This window comes from Saccostrea cucullata, unplaced genomic scaffold, assembly GCF_032062105.1.
Source record: "Saccostrea cucullata isolate Sc308-1 unplaced genomic scaffold, CSIRO_AGI_Scuc_v1 ctg6807, whole genome shotgun sequence".
Taxonomy (NCBI): Eukaryota; Metazoa; Mollusca; class Bivalvia; order Ostreida; family Ostreidae; genus Saccostrea; species Saccostrea cuccullata.
In genome coordinates, this window is record NW_026937751.1 from 17,929 (window position 1) to 32,498 (window position 14,570).

General features: G+C 35.2%; 1 long non-coding RNA gene across 1 annotated transcript; it reads right to left on the minus strand.

The window, feature by feature from the left end:
• Positions 1–851: 851 nt before the first annotated feature.
• LOC134248767 (uncharacterized) lies at positions 852–14,421 on the minus strand. The gene is made up of 4 exons (XR_009988129.1): positions 14,323–14,421; positions 11,090–11,245; positions 9,905–9,988; positions 852–1,006 (listed from the first exon to the last, which is right to left on the minus strand). It is a non-coding gene; the product is annotated as an uncharacterized LOC134248767 (long non-coding RNA).
• Positions 14,422–14,570: the final 149 nt, after the last annotated feature.

Below are 14,570 nucleotides of genomic sequence, written 5' to 3' on the forward strand. Positions count from 1 at the left end.
AAGGAGTAGCGTTTTAAAGGAATTTCACAGAAAATTCTATTTTTAGTAACCAAGGAAATACCGTTCACGGAAATAAAAAACCGATGCACTATTTTATGTATCTTAGTGTCGTCTACTTGTGTGCCAAGTAATATTGAAATCAGACCAAAACTGTAGAAGGAGTAGCGTTTTAGAGGAATTTCACAGAAAATTCTATTTTTAGTAACAAGGAAATACCGTTCATCGAAATAAAAAAATTGATGCACTATTTTATGTATCTTAGTGTAGTCTACCTGTGTGCCAAGTAACATTGAAATCAGATCAAAACTGTAGAAGAAGAAGCATTTTAAAGGAATTTCACAGAAAATTCTATTTTTAGTAACCATGGCAAAACCGTTCATCGAAATCAAAAACCGATGCACTATTTTATGTATCTTAGTGTAGTCTACTTGTGTGCCAAATTATATTAAAATCAGACCAAAGCTGTAGGAGGAGTAGCGTTTTGAAAAATTGTTTACAGACGGACAGACAGACAGACGGACGGACGACGGACACCTTACTATCGCATAAGCTCTTCTGGTCTCTGACCAGTAGAGCTAAAAATGTATCCCACTATATGGCATGCCTCAGAGAAGATTGTGTTAACATTTCAAGCATCCAAGAGGAATTGCTGAGAAATCTGCGACGAAAATTTGTTACCAACAGACACACAGACAGGCACACAAGGGTAAAACAGTATACCCCCATCTCCTTCGGAGCAGAGGTATAAATATACCTGTAAACCATATACCAATAGCAAACTTGTAAAAATATATAATTTATACAGTTACTGATGAAGAGCAAAACAAATTTGTTAACTCAGTCAATCAAAACATAAAACTGCTATATCACTGGGTATAGAAGTTCTTCGACTTTTCTATATGTGATGTTCTTGACAATGGAATTGGAAGCTGCGGTAATGATTCTTGCCTAAACAAGCAACACATCTTTAAAATATCAAACTTCTTCATTAAAACTCTGTCCTGTCCTAAAAGAGAATGAAAATAAATAAGGGTAAGAATGAAATTCTTTTGAATATTAGTCATTTTAATAGCACTTCAGATGTGACTAATTAAATTATGGATATAAAGACTGGTCTCCACATATGGTTTACCTTAAATGTTAATAAGTTGATTGGTTATCAAAGAATCACAAATTCACTTTAAAATATGCATATCTATTTTCTTTACGGTAATTTCCCATGGAAAAGTGAACTGCCTATATAGGCAGTTATTAGGCAGTTCTTTAGCAGTTTTACAAATTTTTAGCAGTTTTCAAACAGTTTCATGCAGTTTGGTTTTTACTGCTCTTCAGTAACTGCTAGGGCTTTGAGAGTAAACAGTTTTCCTTAGCAGTTTTTAACGTAGGTCGCGGGTTTGCTGATGTCATTAAAACTGGGTACGCAATTTATATGATTTGGGCGACTTTCTTGTGCACATCTGATTATGACGTCACGGTGAGAAAGGGAAAAATTCAGTACATTATCTAGCTATACCTTTTATTGAAATTGGTTGTTTAGTGTAACCGTATACAAAGAACATGCTGAAGTTATAAAAAATGATGAAGGCCTATTTTGATTCGAATGACCATCATTGAAAGTGTTAGATAGCGTTTCATTATGTGTTATCAATCACATTATGTGTTTTCAAACGTATATTCTCGGGTCTATTCTGAAAGCACGTGTACTTGATTCGGAAATAAATTTTAACCCTTGTATCATGTATGATTTATAAATATTGAATACATGTATTAAATGTGTATAATTATAAAACACTCCGAATTACACTCGATTCCCCCTCCTCAGAAACGCACTCATTTTAGTGTACACTTTCAGTGGAAATGCAATAACAAACTGTTTATTACTATTGTTACATGTATCTACACAACCATATATGGGATGCATGTCTTTGTTTTCATTAATTTTATCTCCGTAAACAGCGTCAAACCTCTGCTCGCCTATGGAAAGTCGAACTCAATTATGAAACGGTATGTGCTACACCCTATATGTGCATGTTGATTTAATCGAAATATTTACTAATCAGAGGCACATAAAGAATTAATTTAATAAAAATGGAAATCTGAAAAGGAAGAAGAACGTGTTTCAAATTTATCGATGTCTGCTTATTCCATGATTCTCCACGCTTTAGATAGTGATAATGCAAGTGAAGATTAAGTGAGGCAGACGTCGAGAATAAAAACAAATTGCAGGCCGTCTCTTTTTACACCGTGTATATCCCTACATGCGGGGTGTATACTATGTTGTACGCGGGGTGTATGCTTCTTAATGATATTTCAGACAATGATACTATGGAGTAAAAAGAGGGTATACACCCCGTGTACAACATGTTGCATACACCCCGGACACAACATTGATTTTTCGTCAATATCTTTATATACGAACTGTTTTATTTACAGACATTTTGTACTAACGTTTATATTGTAAACATGTATTTAACAATAATATAAAAGTGATGATAAAGCAAAGCTTTGTTCTGATATTTGATCACAAACACAGTGTAGCGTCAATCTTGCTCCGATCCTCGGAATTGTGTTGAGGTGTTTGATAAAAGTAGAAGGTGTCCAGTGGTTTCATAGGTATCCATATACTCCTTAGTTAATGCTTTCTTCCGTAGGCATATGCTTTGTGGCGAAAAATATCAGTAAGTTGAGAAAATGGACGAAGAACATACATTGACCCACTTTTCCTCGCTTCGGAAGCATACACCCCGCGCACAACATAGTACTGGCATGTTGGGATATACACGGTGTTTTATGTATCAGTCGAAAACAAAAATCATGTATTTAAAAACAGCGTAAAGAGATAAAAGGGTAACGGTATTACTAACTTGCAATACAAAAATCCAAAATTGTTAAACCCCTTAGAAAAACAGAAGGGGGGGGGGGGGCTCGATACTCCGATTGCCTGTTTAAGTAACAGCACGCGTTGTTGTTAGTTACATGTACATAATTTATTCGCCGCGTTGCTTTCCATGTTCATTCAGTAGAATGAATGTTATATGTATACATTGAAAGTCTAAGAACGAAATAAAAACGCTTTTTTCTATCCTTATACGTGTAAGCATAAAATAAAATCAAGTTAAGTTTTATTTTAGTTATTCGCTGCCTCTTTTTAAACTTAAACAAAAACATTTCTCAATATAAACACTGAATGCATTAATGCTTATACTCGGGAGGATATTTGGCGGAAATTGATTCAGAAGAAGTTATTGTTGATTTGATAGCCTTGCTGAATTTACTAAAGAAAAGGGATATATACAAAGCGTAAAAAAACATATTTCGGGGTTGGGGGGTGTTAGTAGTCCTTGACTTATAAATTATCTTCATACCTACGACTTTTTAAGCAAACTAAGATCACAGATTTGCGATTTCAACGGGGATGGGGAGTCTTACTTTTCCAGAGGGGAATAGGGCTACAAGATCACTTTTATTTTGCAAATTCCGGCGAGAATCCGCGCATGAATAAAAAAAAAGAAACGGTAAGAAATAAACACATCAAAAAAAAAATAATATATATATATATATATATAGTTGAAAATAGTTCACAGTCGATGTCACACAGGTGAAAATAATTATAAAAGAAAAAGAAAATGAAGTTTCCAAATTTCATTTAACACAAGCGCTTTCTTGATTTCATAATCCGTCTTCAGGTGTACATAAATTGAACTGATTGTTTTGCTTAGTAACGTTAACTATGACGTCATGACGTCATGAGAGTCTTTGCAGGGAAGGAAGTAATCTATGACGTCATAGTATGGCTACGTTACGTAAAAGTTAGGGAAAATCAAATTGGACAATAATGGACAATAAATCACATATTTTTCAGTCTCAATAAACAAAGCAAACAGAAATTCTAATTGATGATATATAAAATTAGGTAATTTCTCAATGTTAATGTTTGTTCAGTTTTGGTGAAAAAAGATTTATGAAGTAGTTTTCTTTTGCTAATCTCATTGCAGTGGAATCGTTCCTAAGTTTATAAAAGGGGAACACACAATAGTTTCCTTGTGAGCAAATATCGAAATGTTCACTGCATGGCGTGTTTCTGAGGCTCGGATTGTTAATTTGTTGGCGATGTACGCGCATGCGGGCGGTTAATTGGGTCCCGGTCTGGCCGATGTATTCCTCTCCGCAGTTGTTACACGTAATACAATAAAGGAGGTTTTTGCTCTTACAGGTCATATTTTCATTCACAAGAAATGTTTTTCCACACTTGAAAATAATAGAGGATCCTGTTCGTAGGTTAGGACAGGTACCGCATCTCGGATCACCGCATCTTGTTACGGAATATTGTTCTGGAGTGGTGTTGAATTTAGCTCTGGTCAATAGTCTTTTTAAATTTGGCGGTTGTCTTTGGCTGCGAATCAAATCCGATTTTGGTATAAGTTGATGAAGATCATTATCCCTTTCAATGATGGTAAAATTCTTTCTTGCCTCTTGAAATATATTAATGTGTTTCGGATTGAATGTTGTTACAAAAGGGATTAAGAATGGATCTTTGTCCTTTTTTCTGGTTGTTCTTAAAATATGCTGCAGAATTTTCTTGGATTCTTCTATGGCAGAAAGGATAAGATTTTCTGGATAATGTTGTGCTAGAAGAAATGTTTTTAGTTCGGTCAACCTTTTATTTCTAGTTTCTGTATCTTTCACAATCATACAAATCCTTCTGGCTAAGTTGTAAGGGATATTTCTTTTGGTGTGAGTAGGATGACACGAAGTGAAGTTTAGATATTGGTGCGTATCCGTGGTTTTATAAAAAATATCCGTTAAAATAAGTGAGTTTTGCTTTGTGACCAAAACCAATTACTGGAAAAGTGGAAAAAAGATACGCACGAGGAAGAAGAAAAGTCTACACAAATTTGGACCAAGAAAAAGGCATTTTATGATCATTATGAAGAAAACTATGGAACCGTTGACTTGGACAGAAACCAGAAACCGAAAAAAAGCAAACCATTGAAATCAAACCAGAGTCAGGAACAGACATACTGTAAAACTTATGCCGAAAGCGTAAGTAATAACACCATTCAACATGGAAAATTTTTCAAGCAAAAATGGAGACCGTCCCCAACATCTGATGTCAAAAGTTACCATCAGAATTCTAATTTCAATCAAAATCAAAGGGACCAAGGACTACAGGAACCGAGATTTCAGCAAGAATTTCCCCACAACAATAAGGCAAACTACAAACCCAAGAACAACAACAATAACAACAGCAACAAAAAGAAAAACCAAGGTAAGCCTTTTTTGTGGAAGGGCAAAATTCAGAAATATCGATGGAAAAGCTGGGCGTAAAAAAAGTGGACCCAAAAATCATTAATATTTCAAGTAAAACGTTTACTCAAGAGGAAAAAGAATTGTTAGAAAAGGGCTTTAAATTTACACCAACACCCAACCCCGACAATCAAAACCTAGAAAAGGATATAGATGAATTCTGTAGAAAACTGCGTTTAAGAGAATTTTTTGGACGGGTAAATAAAGATGACGATTGTATTGTGAGAAATAAAAAAAGGGACGACAATACAAAAAGGACGTAACAAGGATTTAGATGACTATATAGATGTTCTGAAGTCCACAAAATCATCTTTGCTAAACAAAAATCCTGTGAAAAACAATTTGAGTGTAAAACATAAAAACGCTCTACAGGAATTACAAAAAGAAACGGAAATTATCTTCAAAGAAGCGGACAAAGGAGGAGCAATAGTTTGTATGGACAAACCTTTCTATAAATCCCTAGTTCTTCAACAACTGAGTGATGATAATTTCTACATCAAATTGCCTGATAATCCTGACAAAACAATCATGAGGCAGCTCAAACAATTATGCAAAAAACATCAAAATTTATTAAAAAAGGATGAGCTTGACTATTTAATAAACTTTGAAATGAAAACAAGCAACTTTTATGGACTACCTAAAATACATAAAAGCAGTGATATTAAAACGGCCATAGAGGAACAGAACGGAACATACATTGCTACTGAAGAACCAACAGATCTGAAACTTCGACCAATTGTGGCTGGTCCTGCGTGTCCCACTCATAGACTGAGTAATTTTATAGATATACTCTTGAAGGATTTGTGTGAAAAAGTCCCGAGCTACATACGAGATAGCATGGATTTTTTAAACAAAATTCCCGAAAACGTGGAGCCAGATACACTACTTGTAACCTTTGATGTGAAGAGTTTATATACTAATATTCCACATGATCTTGGACTAGAAGCCATAAAATATTGGATTGAAAAGTACCCAGAGTTAATTCCAAGAAACATTTCTTCAGAATTTATCCTAGACTCAGTTAGATTTATACTGGAAAACAACACATTTCATTTTGATGGAGATTTTTATAAACAGATCAAAGGAACCGCCATGGGGACTAAAATGGCACCAACATACAGCATCCTTGTTATGGGATTCTTTGAAGAAACATTGTATCAAAAAGTTTCCGATGAATTAGGCCAAGAAATTGGAAAACATTTAAGGGATTATTGGAAACGATTTTTAGATGACTGTTTCCTATTTTGGAACAAATCAGAAGAGGATTTACAAACACTCTACACGCTACTAAATTCAATAAACCCAAATCTTCAATTCACAATGGAGCACAGTGATTCCTCTATTCCTTTCCTTGACGTCATGGTCACAAAGCAAAACTCACTTATTTTAACGGATATTTTTTATAAAACCACGGATACGCACCAATATCTAAACTTCACTTCGTGTCATCCTACTCACACCAAAAGAAATATCCCTTACAACTTAGCCAGAAGGATTTGTATGATTGTGAAAGATACAGAAACTAGAAATAAAAGGTTGACCGAACTAAAAACATTTCTTTTAGCACAACATTATCCAGAAAATCTTATCCTTTCTGCCATAGAATAATCCAAGAAAATTCCGCAGCATATTTTAAGAACAACCAGAAAAAAGGACAAAGACCCATTCTTAATCCCTTTTGTAACAACATTCAATCCGAAACACATTAATATATTTCAAGAGGCAAGAAAGAATTTTACCATCATTGAAAGGGATAATGATCTTCATCAACTTATACCAAAATCGGATTTGATTCGCAGCCAAAGACAACCGCCAAATTTAAAAAGACTATTGACCAGAGCTAAATTCAACACCACTCCAGAACAATATTCCGTAACAAGATGCGGTGATCCGAGATGCGGTACCTGTCCTAACCTACGAACAGGATCCTCTATTATTTTCAAGTGTGGAAAAACATTTCTTGTGAATGAAAATATGACCTGTAAGAGCAAAAACCTCCTTTATTGTATTACGTGTAACAACTGCGGAGAGGAATACATCGGCCAGACCGGGACCCAATTAACCGCCCGCATGCGCGTACATCGCCAACAAATTAACAATCCGAGCCTCAGAAACACGCCATGCAGTGAACATTTCGATATTTGCTCACAAGGAAACTATTGTGTGTTCCCCTTTTATAAACTTAGGAACGATTCCACTGCAATGAGATTAGCAAAAGAAAACTACTTCATAAATCTTTTTTCACCAAAACTGAACAAACATTAACATTGAGAAATTACCTAATTTTATATATCATCAATTAGAATTTCTGTTTGCTTTGTTTATTGAGACTGAAAAATATGTGATTTATTGTCCATTATTGTCCAATTTGATTTTCCCTAACTTTTACGTAACGTAGCCATACTATGACGTCATAGATTACTTCCTTCCCTGCAAAGACTCTCATGACGTCATGACGTCATAGTTAACGTTACTAAGCAAAACAATCAGTTCAATTTATGTACACCTGAAGACGGATTATGAAATCCAGAAAGCGCTTGTGTTAAATGAAATTTGGAAACTTCATTTTCTTTTTCTTTTATAATATATATATATATATATATATATATATATATATATATATATATATATATATATATATATATATATATATAAAAGAAACTAAAGGACTGATTCTTAAAATCCGTATTTTTTTTTTGCTCTGTATACAGGATCGATATTCACAACGTCAAGCGTGACGTCGCGATATTTTATGACGTTATTCTTAAAAATGCTACATTTTTCAATATAAAAGCAATTATCTTCAATTTAATTACGAGAAAACAAACCCGAAGACATATTAATTTTTTCACATAGAATTATTTCAAATCAATTCTATTTTTAAATACCAAAGGATAAACAAATTTGTCTGAACGATTTAAAAGTTATTGATATTTTTTTAATCAAAACCTTGTCTGAATACAAGCCAAAAACGACGTTTTTCCTATACAATTCAATGGAATACCGTTGAAAATGTTACTACAACAATGACATCTTTGGAATTCAATTACACAAAAACGGTGCAGACGAATTTTATAAAATTTTCAGAGAATGGAAATCAAAGGTGGAGAAATCATATAGGCAATTTTCATGGTATGTTTTCGAACACTTTTAAAAGCCCTGTAAACCCGCGACCTACGTTAAGCAGTAATTAGTGTCCCTAACAGTTATATCTTAGCTGCACATGCTTGAGGACAAGACAGTTTTCCTAAACAGTTTTGTAAGCAGTATATAGGCAGTTCCCTTGTATAATTTGATTGGGTTCAAGAGAAATTTTAATGTTGGGCTCAATGTTCCAACAAATATAAACAACAGGAACCCAACAACTGCCCGCCAAAATTGAATTCTGGGTGCAATGTTGTATTGTTGAACAAAGGCTATAAACCATTGAAGAGGGAGCCTGCTGGTCTGAGAATTAGCTTTAGAATTATTGAAATAATGATGTGGACATTTAACAATTGGTAAGTATACAGAATAAAAAGATAAATTGAATAAATATATATGTCAATTCTATTTGAATAGCATTAATTAATTACAATCTGTTTCTATTATAATTCCTTTCCATTTACAGACTTTTGGATGAGGAGTGGGACAAATGAAATTCTAGTTTGCATACACTGAAATACATTTTTGTGTCTCTTTCAAGAAAAAGAACTGAGATCAATGGATGATCTATAAACCCAAGCAATTATGATTCCCAAAATTAATGTACATGCAGTACTTTTGTGATTTAAGAAAACCCAATAATTGCTGGAATCATTAAGAATTGAAACCATGCAGCTATGCAATGTAGCTATGTATACTCCAGTGCTGTATAATCAGGACTTAATGTGGGATGAAGTGGATATTGACCTTGCTGTTTCTTTCGACATATTTTAATGGTGTTGAATAGTTGAATCTTAATTGTTGAACATTATAATCTCTGGGATGTATGTTTTCTAAATAGTCAGTGAGTATAACTGCATGCATGATTGTTTATGTAATTAAAATAAGATACATTTAAAATTACAGATGCATAAAACAGTGTTTGAAAATTTTCAAACATTGAACATCATAGCAATCTCTGATTGCTTGATTGTGTAGTTATACAACTGTACAAAATACAATAAATTAAAATGTAACAATTGATGTATTATTGCTTAGTATTTCAAATTTGCTACCAGAAAATGCCCTTGTGACTCATTAATATTTATGTGGTAAAAGGAAAGTAGATAAGCAGTATATAACTGTTTACTGGAAGTCCACTAGCAGTTGGCAAAAACTGCTTAAGTAACTACCTATGGACTGCTTAAGTAACTGCATATGAACTGCTTAAGTAACTGCCTATGAACTGGTAAGAAACTGCCTATGAACTGGTAAGAAACTGGTAAGGCTAAGAAAACTGATTATAAATTGCAAAAGGTTTGAAAGCAGTTTGTATAACCATTAGCAATCTGGGGAAGGTTAAGTAACTGCTCTAGAACTGCTAACATGTTCAAACTGTTAAGGTTAAGAAACTGCTTAATAACTGCCTTCCACTTTGCCATGGGTTATCCTGAAAAAATAAAATTTATCATACCCATCTTCCAGTGATGTCAAAACCTTTCCATTTTGGCAGTTTTTCAAACTATAAAGGTAACATCATGGAGAACTGAACATACCCCTAAAATCAGTGAAAAAACAATAAAAAAGCTCATTGAAGAATGCTTAACATGATAAGTCAATGGAATAGGTTTTGTGTGTTGAAAAGGGGAAGTGGAATTAGATTGTGTGCTTTTTTAATGTATGCAATATACAGTGTATCACTGGGGGAGTTACCCAGGCCAGGAATATTTCTTAACATGCAGTTAAGAGAAATAGTCCTGGTGGAGGCGAACTGGAAAAATACATTAAATCGTTATTCTCAAGATATTCAAGATAAAATCTTAAAAAAACAAAACAAATTTGTTTGGGACTCAACAATGAGGGTTAAGAGGTTAAAATTTTGGTATCATTTGAAAAAGTCTTGTAATAAGGAATGCACATCTGAAATGAATGCTGACCCTAACACGGAAAATTAAAAAAATCTATGGTTATGTGAGATTTAAGTTTTTCAAAGGTAGTCATAATTCAAGATCAAGGTCATGAGGCAAACATTCAACAAGAGGCCCATGGGCCACATCACTCACCAAAGCACTGTGGCTAGGAAAAAAAGCAGAAATCAGTTTATGATTAAAGTTTAACCCAAAAGTGGTCCCAACCAATTAAAGGAAAAAGGGTATGATTTGATCAAAGTTCAGTCTACACTAACCTAAGGATGCTTGGATATTTCTTTGACTACCTGTGGCTTTATTGACCTTTACATTTGAACTTACTTTGTGCCCCCAAACTAAAATAAGACCAATCATGGCTTTGCTGTCCAAACATTGATTTGCCATTCTGGCCCACCCTATCCCTGAGGGTCATGATTTGAGCAATTGAGCTACTGACTAGTGAATTTTAGGGGTGGGCAAGTGAAATTTTATCGATCACTTGCCCATGGGCAAGTGACTTAAAAAAGCCATATGATCTACTTAGTATTTGTCTTCCTCTTCAATTTAAAAATATTTATATTAAAATACAGTATTAGGTTATGGTAGGACAAGCAAAAATTCAGGTTTTGCAAGTGAATTTTGACCATGTACTTGCCCTTGGACAAGTGCCTTAAAAATCTGTCAGTCAGTCCCTGAATATAAATGTATTTATCATATTTGTAATAGCACCTTTTATAATTTCATTATTTTACCTCTCCTTTCTTGAGACTTCTATGATATTTAACAGTCTGTTAACTGTACATAAAAATAATTTTCTATATTTTCTGCAGGTGAGACCTTCAGGTCTTCTTTAAGTTTCACGACCACTTTCTTCAGAGACTTCTGGTGATGAGGTTTGTTTTCTACACCTGAAAAATATATCCATAAAATTTCATGTTGTTATACATGTTACATGTATTGATAAATATTCAATAATTAATGAAACAAATAAATACATATCCAATAGCTTAAAAACTTTCAAACATGTTAAATATTAATTTGAACAAAACGAGCCATTCTGCACTAATAAACAATTTTGTTGACATGTGTATTCAGACTACAATAAAAGATCTGGGTTAGGTTGTTTAGAAACTTGGTTAGGTTGAACCGTGACTGGGTTAGGTAGTTTTCAGACTTGGTTATGTTGAACCGTGACTGGGTTAGGTAGTTTACAGACTTGGTGATGTTGAACCGTGACTGGGTTAGGTAGTTTACAGACTTGGTGATGTTGAACCGTGACTGGGTTAGGTAGTTTACAGACTTGGTTATGTAGAACCGTGACTTGGTTAGGTAGTTTATAGACTTTATGTCGAACCGTGACTGGTTTAGGTAGTTTAAAGACTTGGTTATGTAGAACCGTGACTGGGTAAGGTAGTTTATAGACTTTATGTCGAACCGTGACTGGTTTAGGTAGTTTAAAGACTTGGTTATGTAGAACCGTGACTGGGTTAGGTAGTTTAGAGACTAGGTGATGTTGAACCATGACTGGGTTAGGTTGTTTAGAGACTTGGTTAGGTTGAACCGTGACTGTGTTAGGTAGTTTACAGACTTGGTTAGGTAGAACCGTGACTGGGTTAGGTAGTTTACAGACTTGGTTATGTAGAACCATGACTGGGTTAGGTAGTTTAAAGACTTGGTTATGTAGAACCGTGACTGGGTTAGGAAGTTTAGAGACTTGGTTATGTAGAACCGTGACTGGGTTAGGTAGTTTACAGACTTGGTTATGTAGAATCGTGACTAGTTTATGTAGTTTACAGACTTGGTTATGTAGAACCGTGACTGGGTTAGGAAGTTTAGAGACTAGGTGATGTTGAACCATGACTGGGTTAGGTTGTTTAGAGACTTGGTTAGGTTGAACCATGACTGGGTTAGGTAGTTTACAGACTTGGTTATGTAGAACCGTGACTGGGTTAGGTAGTTTAGAGACTTGGTGATGTCGAACCATGACTGGGTTAGGTAGTTTATGGACTTAGTTATGTTGAACCGAGACTGGGTTAGGTTGTTTAGAGACTTGGTTAGGTTGAACCATGACTGGGTTAGGTAGTTTACAGACTTGGTTATGTAGAACCATGACTGGGTTTGGTAGTTTACAGACTTGGTGATGTTGAACCAGGACTGGGTTAGGTAGTTTACAGACTTGGTTATGTAGAACCGTGACTGGTTTAGGTAGTTTAAAGACTTGGTTATGTAGAACCGTGACTGGGTTAGGTAGTTTAGAGACTTGGTGATGTCGAACCATGACTGGGTTAGGTAGTTTATGGACTTAGTTATGTTGAACCGAGACTGGGTAAGGTAGTTAACAGACTTGGTTATGTAGAACCATGACTGGGTTAGGTAGTTTACAGACTTGGTTATGTAGAACCGTGACTGGGTAAGGTAGTTTAGAGACTTGTTTATGTAGAACCGTGACTGGGTTAGGTAGTTTACAGACTTGGTTATGTAGAACCATGACTGGGTTTGGTAGTTTACAGACTTGGTTATGTAGAACCGTGACTGGGTTAGGTGGTTTACAGACCTGGTTATATAGAACCGTGACTGGGTTAGGTAGTTTACAGACTTGGTTATGTAGAACCGTGACTAGTTTATGTAGTTTATGGACTTGGTTAGGTTGAACAGTGACTGGGTTAGGTAGTTTACAGACTTGGTGATGTTGAACCGTGACTGGGTTAGGTAGTTTACAGACTTGGTGATGTTGAACCGTGACTGGGTTAGGTAGTTTACAGACTTGGTTATGTAGAACCATGACTGGGTTTGGTAGTTTACAGACTTGGTTATGTAGAACCGTGACTGGGTAAGGTAGTTTAGAGACTTGTTTATGTAGAACCGTGACTGGGTTAGGTAGTTTACAGACTTGGTTATGTAGAACCGTGACTAGTTTATGTAGTTTATGGACTTGGTTAGGTTGAACAGTGACTGGGTTAGGTAGTTTACAGACTTGGTGATGTTGAACCGTGACTGGGTTAGGTAGTTTACAGACTTGGTGATGTTGAACCGTGACTGGGTTAGGTAGTTTATAGACTTGGTTATGTAGAACCGTGACTGGGTTAGGTAGTTTATAGACTTTATGTCGAACCGTGACTGGTTTAGGTAGTTTAAAGACTTGGTTATGTAGAACCGTGACTGGGTTAGGTAGTTTAGAGACTAGGTGATGTTGAACCATGACTGGGTTAGGTAGTTTATGGACTTAGTTATGTTGAACCGAGACTGGGTTAGGTTGTTTAGAGACTTGGTTAGGTTGAACCGTGACTGTGTTAGGTAGTTTACAGACTTGGTTAGGTAGAACCGTGACTGGGTTAGGTAGTTTACAGACTTTATGTCGAACCGTGACTGGTTTAGGTAGTTTAAAGACTTGGTTATGTAGAACCGTGACTGGGTTAGGTTGTTTAGAGACTTGGTGATGTCGAACCATGACTAGGTTAGGTAGTTTATGGACTTAGTTATGTTGAACCGAGACTGGGTTAGGTTGTTTAGAGACTTGGTTAGGTTGAACCATGACTGGGTTAGGTAGTTTACAGACTTGGTTATGTAGAACCATGACTGGGTTTGGTAGTTTACAGACTTGGTGATGTCGAACCGTGACTGGGTTAGGTAGTTTATAGACTTGGTTATGTAGAACCATGACTGGGTTTGGTAGTTTACAGACTTGGTGATGTTGAACCAGGACTGGGTTAGGTAGTTTACAGACTTGGTTATGTAGAACCGTGACTGGTTAGGTAGTTTATAGACTTTATGTCGAACCGTGACTAGGTTAGGTAGTTTATCAAGTTGACCTTTGGCAAAACTTGAAGTAAATTTGTATATATATATATATTTATAAATATTTTAATTTGATTTTCTCGTATGCTTAAATATATTTATACCAGACCCGTTGAACACTGTTGAAGTGTTTACACCGCATATTCAATCACTATTTCAAAACATATCTCTATGTTTACTACGTTCATACCTATTTTTTTCATCCCTTTCATGGAGCTGTTGTGAAGAAAGAGGTCGTACTTCAAAACAAAGCAGTATACCGGAATTCCTTCCATAAAATACATCACTCTCTACCATCGGCTCATACATTCACCTCTGTCGTTGGCTCGCGTATATCACAGTGATAAACACGAGAAATAGTGCGTTTGTTTTAATTGATTATAATTCATTTTCTATGCTTATGTCTGAGTTTCGAGATAGATATTTACTAAATAAATC